Raw genomic sequence first — 27,371 nt, forward strand, 5'->3', positions numbered from 1 at the left:
GAGTCGCCATGGGCTCTCTCCCCAAGGGTCACCTCCAGGGGCCCAGGGCTGAGGAGACCCCAGATCGAGAAGACTGAGTGTGCCCATGGAGGGGTTGCCCTGCTCAGAGCAGCTGGCGTGGTCCTGACTGCGGGAAGCCTCTGGCACAGCCCCTTCCCCTCCAAGCAGATCCACCCTATGGGAAGACTTGTGCTCCAAAGAGTCCCCATGACAGTCACTCCCAGAAATATCAGGGAGTTGGGGGCACAAGCCCAGACTGCAGGGCTCAGCACCATCACGACCAGGAGGCCAGAAGGCAGGTTTGGGACGGGATCCCCATGCCAGGTTCCAGCCAAGGCCCGTCTACCTCACGTCAGCAATCCTCCCAGGTGGTGGTCACTGTCACAGTTATGGCTCGCGAGGTCCAGTACAGACAGCGTCACCATGTGCAGCTCTGTAAGCTCTACCCGTGTGGAACCTTGGGCTGCTCTTGACGCGGCTGATGCTGCCATCTGGTTCAGCCAGTGAGAGGTTGTCCAGCAGCCGGCACCTTTCCCTGGCTCCTGCTGAGGGTTGCGCGGGTTCAGGAGCGCAAGTGCTGGGCACAGAGCTTTCATCCTCATGCATGTCTCAGGGAGCTGGCTCCTGTCCTGGGCTGGAAGACCCTGGGAAGGAGCCTGTTGTGACAGCCCCTCCACAGTAAAGCAGCCAATCAATGAACTAATTAATCCTCAGGGCCCCTGCCTGGCCCAGCCCTGAGCCCACTCCTATGCCCAGGAGGACTAGCCACACTGATGGGCTGAGGATGGGCCATGTGATGGACTAGCCACACCGATGGGCTGAGGATGGGCCATGTGATGGACTAGCCACACTGTTGGGCTGAGGATGGGCCATGTGATGGGCTCTGTTACACCGTGGGCACCCTGCTCTCCTGGGCTGAGCTGGACGCCAAAGACAGGTCCCTAGAAGAGAATCAGGAGGCCTTGTTGTAATACAGGTGGCAAATGACAGCTGTCCACTTCTGCTGTTAAGTCAGCATAGGGAAATTCAGAATCCAGATGTTATGTAATTTTGAAAAACACAGGGCTTGCTCTGGGCAGGTGGATGGTGTGTTATAATGCAGGCCTGCCTGACCATCAAGCAGCCCTTTATTTATCTGAAAGACAGGAAGACAGCCAGAGATCATCCACCTGCTAATTCACTCCCCCAAAGCCCCTTAGCTTAGGTTGGGCCAGACTGGAGCCAGGAGCCAGGGACCCCTTGGTCTCCCGCGTAGGCAGAGTGCAGCAAGGGCCTCATTGGTGGGGTATGGCTGACTCTGGGGTGGAGAGAGCCCCCTCTCCTTCCTCTTGTAGACACCAGCATCGCTGGCAGAACAGTGTCCATGTGTAGGTGACTGAGGCCTTTGCTCATTACATCCAGGTCGTGACCCTCTTCTGCTCAGAGCCAGGAGACCTTCCCCGATTTCTTATGCTCATATCCTACACAGACCCTCCTGCCTCCCATCACATGGCTTCTGGTGGTCTCTCTCCTACCCCAGGGACCCCCATCTTCCTGCAGCTCCGTTGTTCCTGTGGCACCTGTGTCAGGACCCTTGCTGGGCTTGGGGTTCCCCGAGGTTCCACAGAGGGGCAGGGGGTAGAAGGCCAAGAGGAGGCCCTCTTCCCATCCCAGCTGCGAAGCCCAGGGGCCGCTGGCAATGTTCACACCTCTCGAGGGCTCTGGGTGGTCCCTAGGAGCCACTGCCCCCTTCTGAATGCCAGTGAGGCCATAGCTGCACTCCCTTCCACAGACCTGCCTGCCCGACATAGCCGCTTCTGTGGCCCTCAGGCCCTGGACAGGGCTGGTCTAGCAGAAATGCACTTTGGTTAAATATTGCATCTTTTGAAGATGCAATAAGAGAGAAAGCGTGAAAAAGCATTAATTGTTATGTTGGTTATGGGTTGGAATGATGACATTTTGGATGTATTGAGTTAAATACAATATACTGTTAAAATTAGCTTTGTCCATTAGTGTCTCCTTTTTCCAAGGCTGCCACTCGACAATGCGAAGTTGCCTTGTGGCGCACAACACCCTTCTCTTGGGTGGCACCAGGTTAAGTCACTCCTGTCCCCTGTGTGAGCCGCCCTCCTGATTGTGCAGTGTTCAGACCCTCAGTCTATCCCACAAAGGGGTTAAAATGGCCTAAGGGGAGCTGAGGCATGGGGGGGATGGAGATTGGCCTGGGTGAGGATGGTGGAGAAAGGCAGTGGGGTGGGCGTGGCGTGCGGCCCGAGTCTGTGCACTGTCACGGTGCCTGTTGCCCCTTCCCAGCCGGTGGGCCCCGAGGGCAGGGACTGTCTTGTGCATCTGGGTTGGATTCAAGACACGTGTGAGCAGAGAACAGGTGTGTGCATAGCCAGCAAGTGTAGAGCTGCACATGTGAAGCCAGTCCTTGCCGCAGTTTCAGCACCAGGCAGACGGACAGCTCCAGGCGCAGCCAGCCCAGGTGTTTGCCCAGTTTGTGGAGGTGGGACTCTGGCGTCTTGGGAGGAGCAGCCTCGCCTGTGCTGCCCTCACCGCCTCCCAGGGCCCTGGCCTTCCTCTCGTGAAGCCGCTGTCAGGGGAGCTGTTGCCAGCTGATGCTTGTTTAAGTACTGGGAAGGTCACATGGGGCAGCAGAAAGAGGACAGGGAGAAAACCAAGCCCCCTGGGATTCAGCACCGAGTGGTCAATAAGCTCTCTGCTCCTCGACAGACACGTGTGTGAAATGCGGAGGGGTCACCGCCAGCGCTTCTTTCTCTGACTTCACGTATTCTCACACGGGCATATTGAAAGCAAAATAAACAGTACACAGCAAGGGAAACCCAACACAGCTGTTCCGTGGTGACATCAGAGGCTGGGAGACAAATCTCTGTGGAAGACAAGTGTCTCCTGGGGCGACTTGGGATTCAAGGTGTCGTAAAACACGGCTCCACAGTGGCTCTGCTGCCCCACAGACCCTCTCCACAGTCCTTGGAGGAAGCTGCAGGTGTGTGCTCAGACCATGGACACTCCTAGGCCTTTGGCCCTGAGCGCTGTCAGTTTAGATTTCGGAGTACTCACTCCCACTTCTAGCCTCTTCTGTAGTTACAGCGTTCCCGTCCCAGCCAGGGCCTGTGTCAGATGGGTGCCCACATTGGCACGTGCAAGGCTCACCTCTTCTTTGTTTCGGGGCTGCTGCCAAGCCTCAGGGCCTTGCAAGACAGTTAAGAGGCTCTGTATTCTCCAGTGGCGAATCCACAGTTCAACGTGAGAACCCTGAGAAGGCAGTAAGAGAAACCCTCCCCTAAACCTAATCACCGGGCACTACAGAAACATGTGTTATATATTAGAAAATTGGGAGGCCATGGGAAAAAACCTGTAAGAGAATTTAGAAATCAGGGGATCAGTGCTGTGGTGTAACGGGTAAAGCACTGGCTGCAGTGCCAGCATCCCATATGGACACTGGTTCGAGTCCGGGCTGTCCCACTTCCGATCCAGCTCTCTGCTGTGGCCTGGGAGAGCAGTAGAAGATGCCCAAGTCCTTGGGCCCCTGCACCCATGTGGGAGACCTGGAAGAAGCTCCAGGCTCCTGGCTTTGGATCAGTGCAGCTCCAGCCATTGCTGCCAATTGGGGAGTGAACCAGTGGATGGGAGACCTCTCTCTCTCTTTCTTTGCCTCTCTTTTTCTCTCTGTGTAACTTTGACTTTCAAGTAAATAAATAAATCTTAAAAAAAAAAACCTGTGAGCAAAAATAGCATTAAGAAAAGAATTAGAAATCAAGGACAAGGAAATATGTACAGCTGTCATGTCAATAAGAAATTTAATAGAAAATTAATGAGTAAAGGCAAGGACTTTACAGTCTAGCAGACTTATGGACAGAGCAGGTGGTGACTGTGTTCTGCTTTGCAAGCTGTGGCATCTGTAAACAGCTCCTAACCCTTCGCAGCCCCAGGCAGTGTGTAAAAAGTGAGTGTGCCTGTGTCCCAGTAAGTACTCACCAGAGCGGAGCTGGGTCGGAGCAGATTTGGCCAACAGATCACAGTTTCCAGATACCAACTGTCCGCTTGTACCAAGACTGGGCCAAAGCTACACTCAAAGGAAAATACGTAGCTTTAGATATTTTTTATAAAAGACTATCAAAAAATTAATGGAAGCAGTTAACACTGGAAACTAGAAGACTAACGAAGCAGAATAGAAAAGTGAATAGGGAGAAAAGGCAGAAAATGATTAGCAAATAGCAGTACCATGAATCACTCCCAAGGCCTGTCCTTTTTTATTGTATAAGATAAAGTGTTTTAAATTCCTGAACACATTACTTGCAGTGAGAAGCTTCCCAAAAGTTCTGATAAGGGTGAAGGTGTGGGGCTTCTCTCTGAAGAGTGGAGCTGGTGCCTCTACTCTTGTTTGAAAGAGCAGCAATCCAGAGACTTTAAATTCCAGTGTCGGATTCATAAGTGAGAGTCAGAGACACTCTCAGGGTGGTCGCAAAGGGCTGATTCTCGACACAGAAAGAGGCCCAGCTCCGAGGCCAGGAGGGAGAAAGGGGCTCCATTCGGGGACCAATAGGGAGAACGGGGCTCCATTCGGGAACCAATAGGGAGAAAGGGGCCCAGCTCCAAAGCCAATAGGGAGAAAGGGTCCCAGCTCCAAGGCCAATAGGGAGAAAGGGGCTCCATTCAGGGACCAATAGGGAGAAAGGGGCCCAGCTCCAAAGCCAATAGGGAGAAAGGGGCCCAGCTCCAAGGCCAATAGGGAGAAAGGGGCCCAGCTCCAAGGCCAATAGGGAGAAAGGGGCCCAGCTCCAAGGCCAATAGGGAGAAAGGGGCTCCATTCGGGGACCAATAGGGAGAAAGGGACTCCATTTGGGGACCAATAGGGAGAAAGGGGCTCCATTCGAGGACCAATAGGGAGAAAGGGGCTCCATTCGGGGACCAACAGGGAGAAAGGGGCCCAGCTCAGAGGTGATTTGTTTCCAGCTTTCCTTTAGCCGCACCTGCTGGGTTCCCCACACCTGCTGTGTGCCTTTCTGTCAGCCCTGGGCCACCGTGCTGGGCAGGAGAGTGCAGTGAGCTTCAGGGCCTGGTGATGCCTCAGGCCCCTCTGCTTCCTGCTATGATGCCCCACCCATGTGGCTTACAGCCCTCGGTCTGTGCAGGGGGGCGTGGTGACCTGCTCAGCGGGGGTGGAGAGGGTGCAGTGAGGTCCCACACCCTGCAGGGCCAAGATGGGCCTGGTCTGTGGGGACAATTCCGCACACATTGGCCAGCGCCCTCCTGCCGTCCGCAGTGGCCCCTACACCTCCCTGTGACCGTACTCTCCTAACCCGACTTCCCCAGCACCCATGCTTGCCCCTCACGCAGGCCCCCTGCGCCCTGTGGCCGGCAGCGGGGTGAGAGCCTGTGTGCCCCCTGCAGAATGAACTGGAAAAGTGCTGAGCCTGAAGCCATGATCCCCTCTGAAAACCGTCCCTGACAAGCCTCCTCCCTCAGACTGGCTGCCGCTCTCCCGCCTCCGCCCAGCATCCTCCCCATGACATTTACAGAGCAGGTTTTTTTTTTTTTTTTTTTTCTTAAGGTGGCGGAACTTTTTGTTCAGGAAAGCACAGCTTGAAGCCTTTGGTGTTGTCCTCCGAGGTCTGCAGACTTGCGTCCATCAGGATGGATTTAGGGCACAGGCCTAATTTAAGCCACAAAACTAACTGCTCGTTTTGGGGGGATGACTCCCCTGTTGCTCCCCTTTACCCCCAGAAAGCAACCGAACCCCCTCATGTTTACTGCACTGCTGGCAAGGGGGCCTCTGACGGTTACAGTAAATTCGAGCTTTCCTGGGCAAAGGGTTGAGGTCGGCGTTCTTACTTAGAAGCACCGTGTTCTGGATGTTTCCATAGCGGACTCCACATGCTGAGATGGGGGAGTGCTGGTGCGTGCCATGGAGGGAGTGGAACCAGAGCGCTGCAGACAGCAGCCCCTGTGTTGGGTCACGTGTGCCCCATGGGTCCCCGGCTGAAGCACGGGGTGAGAGTGAGGCCGGGAGACGCTGGCTGTCGGTGAGGCGGTGCCACGCCGGAGGCTGTCCAGGGCAACAAACCACACGGATGCCGTGTTACCAGCAGCTCTCTGGGGGAGGGGCGCACCCACAGGACAGGCGCTGCCTGCCCAGGACACGCACCCCTGCTCTGGTGTGCGGGGAGCAGCAGCCACAGTGCCCGTCCCTGCCCGCCTGCCAGGTACTCGGGTCTCCTCGAGCTGCATTCGCTTGCCGTGTCTTTGTGTGTGGGGTTCGGCTTCCCAGGCTCCTCCCATGCCCCCTTCTTTGGGCGTCTTAGAGCGTCTGCTCCTGGAGTCTCACCTGAAGGCCGGGTTCAGCTCCAGCCTCTCCCGAGCCTGTGGGTGGGAGTGTGGGGGCTTCTCAGGGTCCACCTGACCCCGCTGGTGTGGCAGCCGCTGAGGGAGAGCGTCGGTGCTTCTGGGGAAGGGGTAGCTGGGCCTTGGACCCTCCCTCACGAGGTTGCTGTCTTAGTCATCTGCTGAGTTGGGGGTGGGGAGTCAAGCTTCCCAGGCTGGAGGGGTTCTCAGGATGAGCGGCCCACGGCTTGGGGGTCTCTCTGTTGCCCGAATTCTGTCCCCTTCAGCTACTTCCTGCCACCGCCCGCCTCCCCACTCTCCAGTCAACCTTCCCAGCCACCAGCTGGGCGCAGGTCTTTTCCCAGCAGCTCTTGGAGCAGGTGAAGCGGTGTGCAGGGAGCGGACCCAGCCCCTCCTCAGCCGCCTGCAGGACGCACAGGGAGGTTGGGGAGGGCCCGGGGTCAGAGAAGCCCTGGCTGGAAGGGGCCTGAGTGTCTGTGCGGCGGCTGCCCGCAAGCAGGAGGCCTCGCTGACCTGTTCCTCAAGCAGGAGCCATGTTTTGGTGCCTCGCCGCACCCTCAGCACACAGGATTCTGGCCGCTCCGGCTGCTTCCTCATCCACCACCCCCTCCCCACTGTCCAGCAGGCCTCACGGCCTCTGTGGGGGCAGAGGACCAGACCCGTTCTGCTCCCGTGCCTCCGAGTCGTAGGGGCTGAGGATCACGGCACCCGCTCTGCTGAGGAGCAGCCATCAGAGTGGCGTTCGGGGTCCCACAGTGTTTAACTCGTGCTGTGAAAATTACGGTGTGTGTTTGTTCCGCTCCAAATTATGGTAATTTTAGATACCAGTTTTTATTTGATTAATAGAGTACCATATTCATTGCAGAAATTCTTCAAAAGCACAAAAAACAATGTACAGAAAATTTAAGTCACCCATAAACACATCCCACCCAGATCGTCATGGGTGACACGTGGTCCGTATAGCTTGATTCTTGTTTTGCTAGGACTTAGGACACATACACAGACGGGGGTCTTCAGTCGTTTGTATTTTCTGCATCAATTTTCTTTTATTTCCAGTGGGTATATGTGTGTAATTCTGAAAGATGAGACAGCTCAGCCGTGTCTCGTCATCCTGGAGGTCAAGTTTGGAGGTGGAATTTCTGCGTGCAGGACGATCGTAAGGCCTTGAAGGCTGGGCAGTGACGGTGACTGAGAGTTGGCGTCTCTCCTCTCCGGGCAGTGCACAAACGCACCTGGAGGGTGTTTTCTTTATCTGTTATTATTTACATCGAGTGTTGACAGAACGTAGATGTGTGAGAACTGAGGCAATAATAGTGATGTGCCTGCTCTGTGAAAATCAGTGTTCACCTCTGGTGATGGCCTGCGAGGGGTGTGCGTGCGCCTGTGCACACCTGTCTGTCCTCTCGGGTATGAGGGGTGTGTGTGCCTGTGTCTGTGCCATGAGGGTCGCACAGTCCAAGGCAGGCCCTCTAGACGGGGCTGGGGGGCAGGTTCTGCTGCTGACGCGACATCACCCTCACAGGCCATTGGACATCCTCGCTAGTGCCTGGCACACCCTTACGTGCTGACTGCACTAGGGTCCGACTTTTTTTTTTTTTAGATTTATTTGTTTATATGAAAGGCAGAGTTAATGAGAGAGAGGGATAGGCGCATAGAGAGAGATTTTGTCATCCGTTGGTTCACACTCCAAATGGTCACAATGGTTGGGACCAGGTCAGGCTGAAGTCAGGAGCCGGGAGCTTCGTCTGGGTCTCCTGAGGGGTGGCAGGGGCCCAAGGACTTGGGCTATTTTCTGCTGCTTTCCCAGGCACATTAGTGGGGACCTGGATCAGAAGTGGAGCAGCTGGGACTTGCAGCGGCTTAGTCCACCAGGTTGCAAGGCCAGCCCTAGGGTCTGACTCTTGACTCCAAGTGTGAGTTGTAACCTTTGATATGCTGTGGAGCCCTAGACATCGCTTTCCTTGTTCTTGTTCTTAATTTTAAAATTTCCTTTCATTTTATTTGAAGGTGGTGGTTGGGAGGGGGGGAGAGACATTTGTTCACTGGCTCGCTCCCCGAAGCAGGGGCCCAGAACTCCATCCGGGTCTCCCAGGTAGGTGGCAGGCACTCCTGTGCGTCAGCAGGAAGCTGGGTCCGCAGTGGAGTAGCCGGGCTTTGAATCCAGGCTCTCCTGAACGGGCTGTGCTGCACCAGACACCCACCCCTTCTGTTCTTGGGTCGACGACCCCGAAGGGTCCTTCTCACTCTGGCTTTGGGCAACTCTGTTTTAGACGGGGCGTCCCCATCTCACGACCGAGGTCTGTGTGTAGAACTCCAGGCTTCCAACAGTCCTGTTGCCTCTAAGAGCCGCTGTCATTCTGGTTGTGACATGCGTGGTTTTGACCCCAGAAAAGCAGGCCCAAAAAGGAATGCTTCGAGGATGAAACAGGGAGAGAAGCTCGTTCGGAGCAGTGGACAGATTCCTCCCCTCTGATGTAGCTGCGGACAGGCCTCCGCGCTCGCGGATCTCACGCGCGGGTGAAGTACGAAGCGCGTTCATCGGCCTTTTCATTCCTTTTCAAGAGCTTGGGGTGCAGACAGAGTCAGGGACTGAAGGGGGCGCTAGTGAATCCACGTGGGTGGGCAAGGAAGACCCCCGCAGCTTGTGGAACCTGTTGGTTAGGGCTCCTGCTCCAGGGGCTATGTCTCAAAGCGGCTGGAATATGAAAAGGGTGCCCACAAGTCCATTCAGATAACTGGCCGGTCCTGAGATGAGGTGGCGTCAGGCACGTTTGGTCCAGGGACCGAATGGCATCTACCAGGCCATGGTGTCTTTCCTCCTCCTCTCTCTGAGCTAAAGTGGACTCTGCAGTCACCAGACGGCTTCAGACATCTTCCCTAGGCTCCGTGCTTGCCCACATAATTCCAGAGAGAAAGAGTGTGACCGCTGCCCATCCTAAACCTACGAGGGACGCACGGCGGCGTCTCCACCCTCCCCGCTGTGGAAGGCAGGTGGCCTGTGGGTGAGGCCCCAGCCCAGAGCTGGGTACCTGCCACCTGAGGAGACCCGGACGGGGCGTGGCCCCCAAGGTTGTCACTCTAGGGCTGCTTGTGAGACTTGAGTGGAACCTGGGAGAGGACGGACGGGCGCTGGCTGATGCTGCCGGTTAAAATGCTTTTGGCACCGTGTGGTGGTGGAGGCTGGACTTGGACCCCTCCCAACACCGAGGTGCCCTTCCTGAGCTCTGGGCTGCTGTTGGGGACACACTGGGAAGGACCTGGGATCTCTCTCTAAGTCGGCCCTTGTCTCACAGCCTGCACCCCAAGCCCCTGGGACCCCTACGGGGGCAGAGGGAGGCAATGGTCAGAAGCTCGGCTTTAGCTCCAGAGACAGTGAGCCCTGGCTCTGCTGGTCACAAGTGGGACCTTAGATGCCTCACTTGAGCTCTGTTGGTCTCAGTGTTCTACTCCGTGTGATGGGCACACGGGGGCCTAGTTACAGGGTGAGGGTGTGGATCAGTGTGGTGCTAAGGGACACGGGGTCTGTGTTTGCTGCCACCACCACCAGCTGTGGGTCTTGGGGGTCCAGGTCTGGCACAGTCGCACTCAGGCCCCTGTCCCTTCAGCCCTGTGGCCACACGGCAGAATGTGGCACCCTAAGGCTGGGCCACTCCAGGACCAGCGTGGTCACCGCTTGATTCCTGCTTTCTGCTCCACTGAATTCTCAGGCACTAGCTAGGGGCTCTCAGCCCAGAAGCTGACTGGAGCAGGAGAACGGGTGATCTGGGCAAGCGTGCGGGTCCAGCCCCAGGGGAAAGTTGGCCGGGCCCCCGTGGGTCTCGTATCCCCGAGCAGAAGTGCCGGGAAGCTGGGGCTCCTGCCCACGCCAGGTTCGCGCTCAGCCATTCTGATGCTTTCCGTACTCCGGAGTTAGTCCATTGCCTGGCGTCCCTGGAGAGTGGAGCCGCCTGCCGGCTTTTCCTGGGGGAGGCTTTATCTCGGCTTTCAATTTTCGCTCGTTAATGCTCTGCCATTCACGGCCAAGGGAAGCACAAGAAGTAAAATCCGTGTTCCGCAAACAGTGCAAAGCCGGGCGCCGTCCCACACGCTGGCCTCGTAGTGTGTCCATTCTCCTTGGATCCAAGAATGACCGCCACATGTGATGGGGGGAAGTCCCTGGTCCTGCACCAAAGAACAGTGGTTAAAGGGGCGAGGTACCTTTTGGGTCAGGTTTAAAAAATTGTTAGACTTGGGGCTGGCATTGTAGCTTAGCGGCTAGAGCCACTGCCTGCAGTGCCAGCATCCCATATGGGCACTGGTTCGAGTCCTGGCTGCTCCACTTCCAATCCAGGTCTCTGCTATGGCCTGGGAAAGTAGCATCCGTATGGGACACAGCATCAGCCATCGTGGCATATGAGGAGTGAACCAGCAGATGGAAGACCTTTCTCTTTCCCTCTCTGCCTCTGTCTCTGCCTCTCTGTAGTTCTGCCTTTTAAATAAACAAATACATCTTTAATAAATCATTAGACTTTTTAAAAAAGGCTTACAGAAGAAATGATGAGAGTGCAGAGTTCCTGTGAACCTCTCCCAGGCTCCCCCCCCCCCATTTCCTTATCACTCATATCTTTTATTTTTTATACATTTATTTATTTTTATGGCAACAACAGAGGGGGCTGGGCCAGATCAAAGCCAGGAGCCAGGAACTCTACCCATACAGGGGCCCAAGCACTGGGGCCATTTTCTGCTGCTTTCCCAGGTGTGTTAGCAGGGAGCTGGATTGGAACTGGAGCAGCTGGGACTTGAACCAGTGATCATATGGGATGCCAGCATTGTAAGTGGTAGCTCAATCCACCGTGCCACAATGCTGGCCCCGTCACTCACATCTTGCATCAGTGCCAACCAGATATCGATAGTTTGCTGCTGCCTGAGATCCACGGCCCACACTGGGGCTTGCTCTGTGTTGGGCATCCTCTGGGTTGGACACACGTGTCCACCAGTACAGACTCAGAACAGCTGCCCTGCCCCCAAACCCTCATGCCCCACCTGCTCATCCCCCCCCCCCCCCACCAGGCAACCTCTGGTCTTTTGTGTCTCCACAGTTTTGCCTTTCCCAGGACATCACAGAGCGAAAGCCACACAGGCACAGCCTGTCCAGACTGGCCTCTTTCGCAGAGTGACGTACATTTAAAGTTTTCTCTGTCTTTTTGTGGTTTGATAGCTCCTTTTTTTTTTTTGGTACTGAATTGTTCCATTGTATGACTGTACCACTGTTTGTTTATCTGTTCCCCATCAAGGGACATTGGGATTACCCAGGAGAGCACTTTTATAAGATACTTATTTATTTATTTGAAGGTCAAAGTGATAGGGAGAAGGAGAGGGGGAGAGAGAGAGAGAGAGAGAGAGAGAGAGAGAGAGAGAGAGATCTTCCATCTGCTGTTTCACTCCCCAAATTTTCACAACAACTGGGGTGGGGCCAGGCTGAGGCCAGGAGCCAGGAATTCCAAATGAGTCTCCCAGTGGGTGCAGGGGCCCAAGGACTTGGGCCGTCTTCCACTGCCTTCCCAGGCACATTAGCAGGGAGCTGGACTGGACGTGGAGCAGCTGGACTCAAGCCAACACTCCAGTATGGGATGTCGGTGTCGCAGTCACAGGCTCTAGCTTAACCTCAGGTGGCAGCTGGGCCACATCGCTGGGCCCCAGGAGCCTCACGAGTGGCTTCTCCCAAACAGGACCGCCTCCAGGTGTGCTGGCGTGGGGAGACGCTGGGCAATCAAGACAGAATGTTGGGGTTTGTGTGCTTTGGACGCTGCTGGAGTGAAGCACGAGCTACTCATACAGCACACGGTAGCAAACATGCTGGTGTGCTTATCTCAAGGAGGTGGGGGTGGGTGCAGAGGTCACACTCCCCATGGCAGGTTGATGTGCTAAGAAACCCGATTTTCTCAAGGTCTGTGCAGTGCCGAAATACTGACCAAAGTCACCAAATAAGAGGAGTATTTTCTTATCTGAAAAGGAGAGAGGAGGGAGGGAGGGAAGGAAGGAGGGAGAGAGAGAGAGAGAGAGAGAGAGAGAGGGGAGAGAATGTCTTCCATCTTTTGATTCAGTCCGCAAATGCCTGCAACAGCTGGAGCTGGGCCAGGTGAAAGCCAGGAGCCAGCAGCTCCATCTGGGTCTCCCACGTGCTTGCGCCATCATCTGCCGCCTAGGTGTGCATCCAGGAAGCTGGATGGTGAGCAGAATGGCTGGGACTCAACCCGGGCACTCTGATACGGGGTGCAGGTGTCACAGGTGGAACTGGACTGCTGCCCCACGCCTGCCCGGGACACTGTCTCCCCTACTAGCAAGGCAGGTGGGGCTGGGCAGAGGGCGTCTGCCTGCCCGCTCTCGTCCTCACCTGTTGTGTGCCATGGGCTCCCAGCCCAGGTCAGAGACTGCTGGCTGAGCAACAGGGGTCTATATTTTGGGGACTGTCTTCCAATTTCTCTTTACCCACCCCTCCTGGCCTCGGAAGAGTCTATCATCTCCAGGTGCAGGGTGACCGTAGTCACTGAAAAGTTGAAGGGGTTTGTTGGCAGCTAGGAAGGGCTGTCCTTTGGGAGGGGAGGATCTTGGCTGCACGGCAGCTGTGATGTGGGGGTGGGCCCTGGGGTGCTGCAGCTGTGAGGCAGGCCCGGGGTATGTGTGGTCAGAGGGGCCAGTGGTCAGATGCCACAGTGGGAGACTCTGGGCCGGGTGGGTTGTGTGAGATATAATGCACAGAAAACGCTAAACCACAGCAGTGCCTCATGTGGACAGTCTCTTCCCTCGGGCTCCCCCACCCCATCTGATTCTTGGGGGCCCCAGAGAGCAGGCGGCACTGCCTGCGTCCCGGGTGCCTCCCCGAGGATCCGGCCCTGCGTGTGATTCTGTCTGCGTCGGGCACTGCAAGCAGAGCTGATCTGGGGTGGGGAGGGCAGCGCCCTCAGACACTGCTCCTCTCCCAGCAAGTCTTCCCGGCCGCCCTTCCCCGTGACTCGCAGCGACAGGCGTCCACGCCCTGCGGCTCCCATTTGCAGATTGAATTACCGCCCTGTTCAGCTGACACAAAGCAGCTCCTGGCCGCCGGGCAGTCCATGAATAAGTAAACAGTCTGCCAGCGCCACGCCAAGCCAGGCATCAGAGGCCAGGAGAGGCGGCGTCCTCCAGGCACAAGCGGCTCTGCTGGCTGGCGCCCCGGCTGGTCTAAGGCTCGGGACCAGACCCCAGTGTCCTGTGAGTACCTGCTTTTGGGGTGGGGAAGAACCTGATGAGTTGATGAGACGGCTCAGACAGTGAGACGGGACAGTCGTCCCCCCGGATTCAACGGGTTGGAGCTCAAGCGCTCTCAGGACCAGGAAGGGAAGGGGCTGCTTTCAGCCCTGGGGGAGAGGGCAGGGCAGATAATCCCTGGCTTCAGAACCTCAGGGTTTTGATTGTGCCTTCCACCACCACGGTTATGCTGTAGGCACTTGGCCAGCACCAAGCTGTGCCGAGGCTCTGTTGGTTGGGTAAACGGTGAGCCGGCACCTCTGAGCTGATGTGGCTCCAGGCAGGAGGCCGCCTGACTCTGGCCCCTGTGGGGCTGGGGTTTCCATTTGGGTCCCTCCCTCAGGGAATCACCGGTCCCTTTGAAAAATGAGCTTGGTGTTGCTGATTGAAGCGCCACATAATTGGTGTTTAGGACAGCAGACATTCAAAGTCACCACGTCTCAAGTGGAAATTTCTCCTCTTGCTCCGTTTGTGTTGCTTTTTCGGGCAACATTTTCCAGTGCTTTAAGGCTGGCAGGCGAGAGCGCATCCCGAGGATTCTAGGTAATGAATGTGATTAGACTACAGATATGCTAACAGCACTTTTATCTTGTACGCGTCCCATATCAGCTAAAGACTGTGGGGGAATGTGAGGTTCCTCTGTGTTCTGGGTGGTGAGGACCGTGTGGCAAACGGAAGCAACCAGATCTCCCCTGGTGGTGGCAGAACTGACGCTGAGCTCGTGGTGAGCGCGTCTGTGTGGTGGAGCAGGTGGTCGGCGTGTTATGCTGCTTGGCATTTGATGGCGGCAATAAAATGCACATCAATTAATCATTGCCGTTCCCCTCTCCGCCTAAACAGCTCTGTTAATTAAAACCTTGTGTGAAGTGGTATCTGAGCTCTCTGCTCCCTTTTACGCAGAATCATTAGGCTCGATTGGGCACAGCCCCTCAAAGGCATCATCTTGCTGGACCACTTTTGAATTAATAATAATCCTACTTCCCATGAACCCGGCAGAGCTGTTTCCCGCGCTTGCCAATCACCGAGGAGCTCTGCAGTTGGCCTGGGCAGACAGAGCCTGGGGAAGCCGGCGAGAGCCGAGGCCGGAGGCTGGGGGGGAAGGCGCATCCCCGGGGACGCACAGAGCGGGCTGTGGGAGAGCCAGGGACCCCCAGGATTCACAGGGCACACTGCAAAGCTGGGAATCATGTCCTGCCTGAAATAGTTTTCTCTTTTGTAGCATAAGGGAAAGATTCACGTAATGTGCAGGTTATCATGACTTCTTTCTGTTCCTCTTACTTTCTCCGAGAGGAGCTTGGGAGACGGTGTGTGTTGCTGGTGATCTATCTTAGAAGAAGGTGGCTGGCTGGCACGAGGAAGTGCCCCCTGCCGGGCAGGGACCTCGCAAGAGGGCACCTGGCTGTGTGCACTGTGCCCTCAGCCCCCGTGGCCACGTGGTGTCTGGCAGCCCTGTCCATGGTGCTGCAGGTCCACCAGGGGTGTGACATCAGGTTTCGGATGATGCATAGAGTTTTGTGAACGTGTTCTTACCCGGTAGCTGTTGGCCTCATGTCCTTTAGCAAAAAGAACATAAGCGTGTCAGATGAGCTAGCGGAATAAGGCACAGGTCTCTTTTGAGACACACTCTCTCCATGAAGGCGTCAGTGGGTTCCTAACGCGAGGTAAACACACCTTCTCTTGTGCTCCGAACATCTTGTTGAACTTGAAAGTGCGTGTGCGTAATTTACAAACCTGCGGTGGGCGCAGGTGCTCGGGCGCAGCTGGCTCTTGCTTTCGTTCCTTGTGCCCAGGGCCTTCGACTCACTTTTCACTCTCCTAGTGGTTTCTCCGGGGTGTTAGCTAGATCATACTAAACAAGCACCTTCCGAGAGGGTAGGAGAGTGGTTCTCCACAGCGGTGACCGGTGTCCAGGGCCGCTCCTGGCAGGGGCACTGTTGAGCGTCCTGCAGCACCCAGGGCAGCCCCACCCAGAGGGGTCTGGCCCGAGGCGTCGCAGTGCTGAGGTGGGGGTGCCTTGCGGGACGTGAAGGTCCCCTCCTGGACTTCCACACACGGTGAAATTGCTTCTCGAATCAAGCCAGGCATTAGCGTTTACCGTGTTCGGTGCGTCCCGCCAGCTGCGAGGACAGCCTCGTGAGTTTGCCCGGGGTCGCCTTGCGTTCAGTTGTGTCTTGCAGCCCACGTATTAAAACACCCGGCTTTGACCACAGAAGCTTTTCCTGAGTCTCCTCTTTCCCTCCCTAGGAAGCCTGCTTGTTCACAGCCGCTGCTGTGCAGTCCAGGGCCCGGCGGGCAGCGTGGCGCCTTCCTCTGGCGCTGGGCAGGTGGGAGCTGCGGTCTCTGGGACTCCGGTTTCCCCTTCCTTTGTTTGTTCTGACGTTTTGCTGCGGAGCATCTTCCAGACGTTTCTCAGGACGTGCATCCCGGGGAAGGGGTGTGAGGTCTCGCCCTCCCCCTCACACTGATTGACAGCTTGTTTGGGGATGCAATATTAAGCCGGAAATGGCGCTTGGAATCTGAGCCCCTGCTGGCTCTCAGGGAGAGAAGGCTCAGGCCTCACCCATCCTGATTCCTGGGAGCAGCCCCCGCTTGTCTCCAGCCTGGGAGGAAGGCAGGATCCTTGCTTTCGTTAGCGTGTAATCGCGTGTGCTCCTTGCCGTGGGTCTGTCTGCCCACCTGCAGAGCACACCGGAGACCTCGCGTCTGGGAAAAGCTCTTCTGTTCTCCAACAGCTTCCCTTCCGCGTCCTCCTTCTGGAAGTCTTATTGGCAAAGTTGGACCTGCTGGAGTGTTCTCGAAAGTCCCTTTTTTCTTAATGCTTTCTGTCACTTTGGAGATTTCCTTAATGCTGCTTCCACATCTGCCATTAAAATTTTTCATTTCAGCAACTCCTTTTCATTCACGAGAGTTTTATTTGTTTATTTATTTATTTTGGTTCCTCATGGATCCCTTTATGGCGTCTGGTTCTTGGTTCTCAGATGCCTTCTGAGGATACTTGTTAGAGTTTCTAGAAATTTATTTTGGTTGCTTTCATGGTGGCTTCTGAGTTTTATTTTCGTGTCCTTCCACTTCAGTTCTCCACAGTAGAGGTTCTGTAAAAATGCGTCGAGCGATCCTTGGCGCAGTGTTTGGTTTCGGAGCGAAGTCTTGGCAGCTGAGCGGACGTCCTGGGCGGGGCTGCGGTGGGCTCACTCCAGCGTCTGCGGGGAACTGGACGCCGCTGTGGAAGCTCCCAGTGTCAACATGGGGTGGGGGCGCACAGAACGGTGTCTGCCTGTCTACCCAGATGATGTTTGCAGTCCCCTGGGAGGCTGAGGCTGGCGCAGGGTGTGTCCACCTGCAGTATGCCGTGGGAGTGGGGAGGGCGTCCACGCAGGTGCCACTGTTTCCTCTGTGCCCTGCCCTTGACTGGACCTCTCCCTGACGCCCCTGCGTCCTGCGTTCTGTCACTGATGTCTCCAGGAGACAGCCTCCGTCTCCTGTCTAGACATCTTCCCTTCCCATTTCCTGTGCATCGGTCTAAATCTTATTAAATTCCAGCGTGAATGAAAATGACACACACGTGTCCTGGCCCTCCCTGCCGGACTGTGGGGTCCTGGGAGGCCTCGATGTTGTTTATCCTCGGGCCTGGCACCTGCCAGGGCTTCTGGGGCAGGTGCCCAGCAAATGTTCACGGAACTGGAACACGCTGTGCCTTGGCCAAGCAGACTGGCCTGGGAAGGAGCCTCGTCCACTCTTTGCTCACCCACCACATGGGCTGATGGGGACTCAGGAAACTTGTGACCTTCTTGGTGAAATCCAAGGAGATTCAATTTATCTTCTTACTGTGTGATTCTAAGGCCTTTAACACCCACCCCTCTTTTTAAGCAAACTAAAACCGAAGTAAAAGAAGCTCAGATATTTTGACTGTTAATGTCAACCTGAAGATCTGCTGATGCATGGGAATTTCTGTTCGGAAGGATTTGTTGGCCTATTGGGAATTCTGTACGTGTTTGCTATGTGTAGTGTGCCTGTTGGTTTTTACATTGATCTTTGTTAATTGGTTTGACCTGTAATAACTCTCGGTGTCATGCACTGGGTGTCTGTCAGTCGTGTTTTTATTTTTAAGGACACCTCCCGTGCGAGCTTGGATGCTGACTTGTGTGCCCAGTTCTGCCCTTGCTGTCATCGTCTAACTTGTGTGATTAGCCCTGACTCATTTCCCTGGCAGAGCCAGACCTTGGGACACCACTCAGAGAGCCCGAAGAGCTGTGTTGAGGGGCATCTTCTACTCCAGGACATTTGATAGAAAGGAAGGACAGTCTCAGGCTGGGAGGACCAGGAATCAGGTCTCCAACCCGACTCTCAGCCCTTGGTGCTCTGAACTGGACGATGATAAGCACGACCCCATCTGTCCCGCCTTCGAGTCATGGAGGAGGCGAGAGGGGCAGTAGAGACTCTTTCTAATTTTTTGACAGGCAGAGTGGACAGTGAGAGAGAGAGACAGAGAGAAAGGTCTTCCTTTGCCGTTGGTTCACCCTCCAATGGCCGCCGCGGCCGGCGCACCGCGCTGATCCGATGGCAGGAGCCAGGAGCCAGGTGCTTTTCCTGGTCTCCCATGGGGTGCAGGGCCCAAGCACTTGGGCCATCCTCCACTGCACTCCCTGGCCACAGCAGAGGGCTGGCCTGGAAGAGGAGCAACCGGGACAGAATCCAGCGCCCCGACCGGGACCAGAACCTGGTGTGCCGGCACCGCAAGGCGGAGGATTAGCCTAGTGAGCCGCGGCGCCGGCTTTTTTTTTTTTTTTTTTTTTTGACAGGCAGAGTGGACAGTGAGAGAGAGAGAGACAGAGAGAGAAAGAGGCAGTAGAGACTCTTACAGGTGGTTCTGTGACAGAGAAAGTGTGCTTCTTCCTCCTGTGTAGAAATAACCCAGTGCGTCTGAAGCCACAGGTGTAGATGTTGGATCTGACCACAGTGTAGAAATGACCCAGCTCACCTGAAGCTGTGTGTGCACGGCAGATCTGACCAGATCAGCCTTGGAAGGTCCACCAGGAATCCCCACTCCTGGTGCTGAGGCCCAGGGCCCAGCGGTGGAACCTGTAGTAAGTTGTGCTTTCTCCCGTGTCAGTGCGTGGCCGTGTCTGTTCTGCCATTGTTCACCAATTCATTAAAAACATGCTTATCATGACCATTAGTTGGGGAGGACAGAGTGGTCTGCCTTCATGGACACAGCAGCATCATGGGGGATGGCAGTGCAGAGGCCTAGGGGTCGGAGCGAGCTGGGTGCATGAAGAGCTGGGTGCCTGGAGCATCAGATAGACGAGGAAGCTTGCTGGGGACTCTATGGCCATGTTAGGGTTTTAATTTTTTTTTTTTTGACAGGCAGAGTGGACAGTGAGAGAGAGAGACAGAGAGAAAGGTCTTCCTTTTGCCGTTGGTTCACCCTCCAATGGCTGCCGCGGCCGGCGCGCTGCGGCCGGCGCACCGCGCTGATCCGATGGCAGGAGCCAGGAGCCAGGTGCTTCTCCTGGTCTCCCATGGGGTGCAGGGCCCAAGCACCTGGGCCATCCTCCACTGCACTCCCTGGCCACAGCAGAGGGCTGGCCTGGAAGAGGGGCAACCGGGACAGAATCCGGCGCCCCGACCAGGACTAGAACCCGGTGTGCCGGCGCCGCAAGGCGGAGGATTAGCCTAGTGAGCCGCGGCGCCGGCCAGGGTTTTAATTTAAAATATTAAGACCAGTGGCCAGGGGACGAGTGACCGATTTTAGTTGTGAGGGTTGACATGACCATATTTATCTTCTTGTAACATCACCCCAAGCCCTGAGTGGAGACAGAGGCAAATGTGGGAATAAGGAGACTGGGAGGGAGGCCAGAAGAGTGGCAATGGTGGTTTCGCACCAGGGTGTTTTGGGTGGTGCAACTGAAGGTTCCTGGAGAGGTCCAGTTGTGTGGGGGCAGTAGGACCTGCCGCCTGTCGCTATGGAATTGCCTGGGGGGAGTGAGAAGTGGGCAACACATGGGACCTCTGGATTTTTGGCATGAGCAGTGTGGCAGAGGGGCAGTATTGTTTCCTAAGATGAGAGAGATTGGAAGAGAATCAGAAGAGGGGAGATTCACATTCATGTTTGCACCAAAGCCTAGTTTTGAGTTTGAGGTACCTGAGTGACACCCACACATGGGAGAATCAGCAGGTAGCTGGCAGGAGCACAGGAGAGAAACTAGGCCGGCTCACGCGTTGCCTTGTGCAGTGTTTGGTGTGACTCTTCCTGTGCAGAGGCATGGTCTGAACACAGACCAGGAGTGCTTTCCGTGTGGTCATAGATGACTTTCGGACAGGTTCTTCAGCCGCAAACGGCTGACTGCCGCATTGTCCCAGCTGCATTGTGGTCATGAAGTCTTCAGTGCCTTGACCTGGGGTTGGCATCCTGGGCTGCTTCTGACAGCAAGAGAGGAGCCTGAGTCTCAGACTCCATGGTGGGGGGCAGTGGGAGGAAGGACACGACAATGATGGGCCTGGTGGAGCTGGAGGTGGTGGTGGAGCTGGAGGTGGTGGTGGTAGTGATGATGGTGGTGGTGGTAATGATGGTGATGGTGGTGGTGGTGATGATGGTGGTGGTAATGATGGTGGTGATGGTGATGGTGGGGGGGCAGTGGGAGGAAGGACACGATAATGATGGGCCTGGTGGAGCTGGAGGTGATGGTGGTGGTGGTGGTAATGATGGTGATGATGGTAGTGATTGTGATGATGATGGTAATTGTAGTAATGATGGTGGTGGTGGTGGTAATGATGGTGGTGGTGGTGGTAATGATGGTGGTGATGGTGATGATGATAGTGATTGTGATGATGATGTAGTAATAATGGTGATGGTGGTGGTGGTGGTGGTGATGATGGTGATGGTGGTAACGATGGTGGTAATGATGGTGGTGGTGGTGGTGGTGATGATGATGGTGATGACGGTAGTGATTGTTATGATGATGGTAATTGTAGTAATGGTGGTGGTGGTGGTAATGATGGTGATGATGGTGGTAAGGATGGTGATGATGATGGTGGTGGTGGTGATGATGGTGGTGGTGGTGGTGGTAATGATGGTGATGATGGTGATGGTGGTGGTGGTGGTGGTGGTAGTAATTGTGATGATGATGATGTAGTAATAATGGTGATAATGATGGTGGTGATGGTGGTGGTGGTGATGATGATGGTGGTGGTGATAATGATGGTGGTGATGGTGATGATGGTAGTGATTGTGATGATGATGTTGTAGTAATAATGGTGATGGTGGTGATGATGGTGATGATGGTGGTGGTGGTGATGGTGATGATGGTGATGATGGTGATGGTGGTGGTGGTGGTAATGATGTGGTGGTGGTGGTGGTGATGGTGGTAATGATGGTGATGGTGGTGGTGGTGGTGGTGGTAATGATGGTGATGATGGTAGTGATTGTGATGATGGTAATCGTAGTAATGATGGTGATGATGGTGATGGTGGTGGTAGTGATGATGATGGTGGTGATGGTAGTGATTGTGGTGGTGATGGTGATCATGATAATGGTGATGGTGGTGATGATGGTGGTGATGATGGTGGTGATGATGGTGATGGTGGTGGTGGTGATGATGTTGGTGATCATGATGATGGTGATGATAATGGTGGTAGTGATTATGATGATGATGGTGATGGTAGCAATGATGGTTATGGTAGTGTGATGATGGTGGTGATGGTGGTGGTGGTGGTGATGATGGTGGTAGTGGTGGTTGGCATAGATGTAGCAGTATGTGTTTTGTAGTCTTAAATTCACAAGCAACCCTCTAGTTTCTGTTTTGCATTAATTTCTCTGGCAGGAGGGAAGTCCAGCCACCTCAGATGCAGGCTTTATGCTTGGTGCCATTGTTTGCCTTGCCGTGAGCCACAGGTCATCTCTCAGTGAACACAGGCAGGGTTCTTGGATGTGAGGAGCTGCCTGGACAATGTTCCCAGATGCTTTCATTTTCATCCTCATCAGTATCATGGTATAAAGTGCTGGGATGGACATCCCTTATCCGCGTGCCTTGGGAAGAACGAATGGTTCAGGAGCAGCTTCGAGAGGCTCTGTCTCGGCTGAGGGATCTGGGTGATCTCCTGTAGGGTGCAGAGGTAGCCGTGTTGTCTGAGGGATCATTACTTCTTGATGTGTCTTTGTCTCAGTTGTTCTGGAATCGGAAGCTCCAGGGCCAGTGAGATGCGTGTGGGAGAGTCGTTCCTGCATTGGGATGGCCGAGCATTCCTGATAGACTTGGCGGCTTGGGCTTGCAGAGGCAGCGTTAAGCTGGTGCATGTACAGTTAGCTCTTGTTCTCACTGGGAGGGAGTGGAATGGTTGAATTATCTCACCACGAGGGGTAGAGCACTCAAAGACAGAGCCTCAGGACCTTTCAGTACAGGGGGTCTAGCCAGAGACCCTTGGGGGCTGCACATTTCACTCAGAGCAGAGGCCTGCTCTCTGTCGGTGTCCTCGGACTGGAGGCTTAGCCTCCCCAAGCCTTCATCACTGCCGCACGTTACCTGCAAGTCTGCAGTGCCCACCCCGATTGCATGCCTGCATCCACCCCTGCAAACAGGGTCCAGGCCCTCCCGGGAAAAAGCGCTAAAATATTCACTCACAGACTGAGTTGGATGAGTGAGGTCAACAACACCTTCACAGAAGTTGTGAATGAAACCAGTCTACCTGTCAGATTTCAGCAGGTGCTCACTGAACGAAAATCTCATCATGCCAAGGTGTGCAGAGTAAAATGCCGAAACCCCCAGGACTTCCCCGTTCCTAACCTTTCTGCTGATCACTACTGCTGCTTGGGTATTTCTTTTCAGAATTCTCAGCCAGGTACACACGCAGCCACACACCCAGAGTCTTGGTATATGATCAGACACATGCAGACACAGAATGGAGGGTCTGTATACACTGTGTGTGTGTGTGTGTAGGCACATACGTGCCCCCTCTGCACCTCTGGGTTTAGTGTCTCCTTGCCTAACAAGTAAGATGAGCGTCTTTCCCTCTGCGGAACATTTCTCGGCTGTTTCCACCTTAACACATTGCTGCACTACCTCATGCTTTTGAATCTCTGCGAGTGGCAGGGCTTAGCTGCAGTAGCCTGGCTTCGGCTTTTGGCTTTGGCTCTCCCAAAGCAAGCCCAAGGTAGGTGTTGAACTAGATCAGCTGCTGGGGAAGCGATTCCAGGAGATTTGGGGAGGGGAGGGGCTGTCCCACTGCACAACGCTGCATGAGCCATCCTGCTGGAGGGGCGGGGAGCTGGCGTTCACGTCTGCTTGACTGGGTGCTCTGGAGGCGTGTCCACACTGGGCACTGAGCACGTCATGCTTGCCCCGTGCACAGGCCAGCATGGGCCTCGCCACGTGGAGTCCTCAGGCCCGGAGTGCAGGTGCTGGAGGCAAATGGTTTGGCTTGTGTAGAGTTGGAGACCTGGGGGTCCCAGGTGCTCTGCTCACCTCGGGCTGACAGTGCCTGCTTCTGCATGCAGACGCACACACATACGACCCCTGGCTCACCAACCAGCCATGTCCGTGTGTGACTGTCACCAGCACTCCTGCAGCGCAGCACGCCCTCGCTGGAAACATGCAGATGTGCACACATCTGTGCAAGTGCTCGGGCAGGAACATGGGGCGGGTGTCCACCATAACCTGCTACTGACACAGCCACGCGTGTGCAGTTGCCTCGGGTCTGCTCTTAGTCCTGTGCTCTCTGCGTCTGTGTGTGCAGTCCAGGCCCGCTCTGTGCATCACAGAGGTGCTCGACAAATATTTGTCGAGACGGGGAATCACTTTAGAAGCAGGGCGTGGCTCTCGTGGTATCTGGGAACTTCGTCCATGCCATCTGTCCTTTTGCTCTCCCGTCCCCCAGGAGTGGTGGGCAACAGCTGTCCACCCAGTGCCACGAGCTGACACCCCAGCACTGAGCAGGCCCAGGGAGCGATTTAATCTGCGTGGCTCCCAGCTGGGGGACGACATTGCCTAAACCACGGACTAACCACGTGTTTTCCAGAATGTTCCACAGGTGACAGAATAGACAGAAGCACTCCACATCACCCAGCCACAGCCTTTGATTCCATTTATTGAGAAAAATTCAGCAGTACCCCATGGATGCTGGAAACTGAGGCCATGCGGTGTGTCTTCCTATGCACACGTGTGTCTAATGACATTTAATGTACAAATTAGGCACACTAAGAGATTAGTCATAATAACTCATAATAAAGGTGATGTAAAAATTGTGAATTATTTCTATGTTTCCCCGTTAATACTTTGGACCGTGGCTGTCACCAAAGTGTAGTAAGTGGAGGAGACTGTAGAATTGTTGTTGGTGCTGGCGTTTGCAATTGCTTTTTAGACAAGAACTACAAGCAGCACATTAAGCAGTGGTTTCACAGGGGTCACGTCACACAAGGTCTCCCTTTCCAATGTATTTGTGCACTGAGGCACACTGATCCAAGCTTGTTGGACGGGAAGACGACAGTGGCTGACTGGCATGGAGACGAGAGGCTCGGGCCTCAGATCTGGGGATCGCACCAGCACCAGTGGGCAGTGGCCGCGGGCCAGGGCCAAGGCTGGGCCAGGTCAGGCGCTGCGACCCTGGAGGCTGCTGGGGCTGGATCCGGTCAGGACCCCAGGGCCGGCTGTCTTGGTGTAATGTGATTTGGGCAGAAATGTCCAGTCTAGATGGCCCTAATGTCATTACTCTTCCTGACTTCAGCAATTATGCAATTCAAATTCAATTTTTTGGTAAAGTAGACAAATCAAAACGGAATGGCCTCTGTCAGTTCTGAGGCCCGGTGCTGGTGACAGGTGGGAGACTCCCACGTGCTGCCCTGCGTCTGTCAGGAGGCACACGTGCCCGGCTCCTGTGTGGCTGTGTGGGGCCTGCTCTGTCTGTGGTAGCACACAGGGTCTCTGGCTGCCAAATGTCACAGAGCCAGCTTGGACTAGCCTGAGTACAAAAGGGAGTTAACTGACTTGAAACAGGGGTCTAGTTCAGGAATGGCTTGATCCAGGAGCTAGACTGTCTCTGGAAAACGCCATCTTTCCCCTCTGTGTTGGCTTCAGCCCTAATCAGATCAGTTCCCGGGCTGTGCTGGTTCCACATTTGATGGACACCTCTGTGGACTGGAAGGCAGCACAGCTCTGTGCAGTCTCTGCTGGGTGCTGCTTCTCACCCACAGGTACCCCAGGTCTACCCCTCATCACGCCTCTCCCAGCAGGGCCACCTCCAGGGCTAGGGCCAAGCTCAAGGGCCTCCACGGTCATCTGAAGTTGTTCCTGCAGAAGGATGGCCACACTGCCCACAACTGGTCCTGCTCCCCTCAACGTCCACACCCCTACAACAGCCACGCCTCCACAACAGCCACGCCCCCACAACAGCCAGGCTGCCCACAACAGCCACACCCCTACAACGTCCATGCCCCTACAACAGCCACGCCCCTACAACAGCCACGCCCCCACAACAGTCAGGCTGCCCACAATGGCCATGCCCCCCACAACAGCCATGCTGCCCACAACAGCCACGCCCCCACAATGTTCACGCCCCCACAACGTCCACGCCCCCCACAACAGCCATGCCCCCCACAACGGCCACGCCCCCCACAACAGCCATGCCCCCCACAATGGCCATGCCCCCCACAACAGCCACGCCCCCACAATGGCCATGCCCCCCACAACGGCCACGCCCCCACAACGGCCATGCCCCCACAACGGCCATGCCCCCACAACGGCCATGATCCCCACAACGGCCACACTCCCGAAGGGACTGAGGGAAAGGAACTGGCATCTTCATCGTGGGATGACCTCTGTCCCTGTCCAGACCTGTGCTCTGCCTGTCTGGGTCACTCCCACAGACATCTCAAGGCCTGCCCACTGTACCACTGTGCCCACTGCCTCGGGATTTCTGCTGTGTAGACAACCCCAGCACACTCATCTGGGGTCTTCGGTGGCCAGGACCCCAACCTGGGAAATCTCAGAAGAACCCACCAGAAGGGCTCGGGGCCCGGGAACCTTAGCGTCTTGGGGCAGGTGCCAGTCAATTAGGCGTCAGTGCTTGGCCCTGGGCTGGCTAGGAGTGCACCTGCTCCACCTTTCTAAATCCAGGGTCTGATCGTTGAGTTGGCCTCGCAGCAGTCTGGCGCTGCCCCCACTGCTGGGGGAGGGGTGCCTTGACTGCGACCTCTGCGGGCCTCTCCAAGCTTGGACCCAAGACTGAGCTGGGGCCTGGGAGTCCTCCACGCCCGGCTGTGCTACAGCGAGCTGGACTCCAGGCCGGAGCCTGTGCGGAGGGGGCATCTGTCCAGGACCGGCAGTTAACTGTGGTTACCCATGGGCCCTCCTCCCTGACAAGGTGCAGCCCCATCCCAGTTGGGGTCCAGGCAACAGACCTCTTGGCCCCTGACCACCACTCCGCAGACAGAAGGGCAGTGGGTCAGGAAGCAGTGGGGGCCGGGAAGCACCGGCCAGGTGGGGCTTAATTTTTAACCTGGAGCAACGGGCTGAGTCGTTCCCATGGCGACACGCCTCTGTCGGGAGAAGCCTGCGCGTGCGTTTCCTGTTTTGCAGGCGCTAATCCCGGCCGACCCTGGCTTCCAGACCCGGGCTCGGCTCGGCTTGGCTCGGCTCCGCCGGATTGCGGGGGTGCTCACCGCTGGGGGTTGAAAGGTTGACGTCTCCAGGTGGGGGAGTGCATTGAAGCCGCGGTCGGGCGGGGCGGGGCTGGGCGGGGCTTGTGCTTTGGGGCACTCAGTCCTGCCCAGCGATGACCCCAACCTGGGCCCCCAGGAGAAGCGGTCTCCGCAGCTCTCCCGTTTCCAGCACTTGCAGGGGTTGCCTGTGCCTGCTGCACAAGGCGTAAGGGATCATATTGGAAAACATTTTTCCATTTTTGCCTACTTGGTGTGATAATTTGAAGGTAGCTTGCTACAGAGCAAGTTGTGTGTTTAACATGGAAATTTCATGAACAAGAAAGCTGTTAACTTCTGGCTTTTACATGAAGACTCCACTCTGATTCAAGTCTGGGCGGAAGCCCAAATACCCTCGCCTCCTCCCTTCTTTGCGCCTTCGTCCCTTCCATCTGCGTGAGCCGTGGCTTCCTCGTGCAGTCGGATATGGCTGAAAGCATCTCTCCTCCAGCCTTTTCGTGACAAAGCCTTGCCTGTGCTTTGTGCTGCTGGCCTTCTGACGTCAGGGTTACCCCCGCTGTAAAGCTGTAGGCAGTGTTTTCCTCTGAACACCACTGGGGGACGCATTTTGCAGGAATTTCTTTCTGAAGAGGGCTGCAGGGAGCAGGGGACCCCGTGATGGACAGACGGGGCCTAGCAGTTCCTACACCTGGGTGATCTGAGTGGGGCGGGGCGGGGCGGGGCGGGGCGGGGGGCAATGAGGGAAGAAGGGCACCTGCTGTTTATTGACAGGAACAGGTGGGAGGATCCAGCTGTGACGCCCCTTAGACCCAGCCCAGCTGGGAGCCAGAGGAAGACTGTGGTGCAGCCAGTTGCCATACATTTTTTAAAAGAGGGGCAATCACGTGGAACATTGGGCCCTACTCCTTGTGAGGCTCCAACAAGAGGTGGCTTAATCGGGGGAGCACTGAGGGGCACAGATGGTCGTTCTCAAGCGGGCTGAGCCCCACCCTTGAGTCTGTTGTGGGCAAAGGGCGGCTCAGGGCCCTGGAGAGCGTCGCTGACTCCCTGGGCAAGCTGCTTTGGGGCCCTGGGGGCCTCCTGGGAGAGTTGGACTTCCTGTGTGTCCCCG

At 55.7% G+C, this 27,371-nt stretch overlaps 1 protein-coding gene across 11 annotated transcripts in view; it reads left to right on the top strand.

Annotated features, from left to right (window-relative positions):
- RIMBP2 (RIMS binding protein 2) overlaps positions 1-27,371 on the top strand; it is a 205,985-nt gene that overhangs the window by 36,136 nt on the left and 142,478 nt on the right. Inside the window, exon 1 of one of the 11 annotated variants that reach the window (XM_070065732.1) lies at positions 12,386-13,578. The exons of the other annotated variants lie outside the window; for them this stretch is intronic. The gene's annotated coding sequence lies outside the window, so the exon portion shown is untranslated. Of the gene's footprint in view, positions 1-12,385; positions 13,579-27,371 lie in introns of those variants that run through there. 11 annotated transcript variants of the gene reach the window in all.

This window comes from Oryctolagus cuniculus, chromosome 21, assembly GCF_964237555.1.
Source record: "Oryctolagus cuniculus chromosome 21, mOryCun1.1, whole genome shotgun sequence".
NCBI classification, from domain to species: domain Eukaryota; kingdom Metazoa; phylum Chordata; class Mammalia; order Lagomorpha; family Leporidae; genus Oryctolagus; species Oryctolagus cuniculus.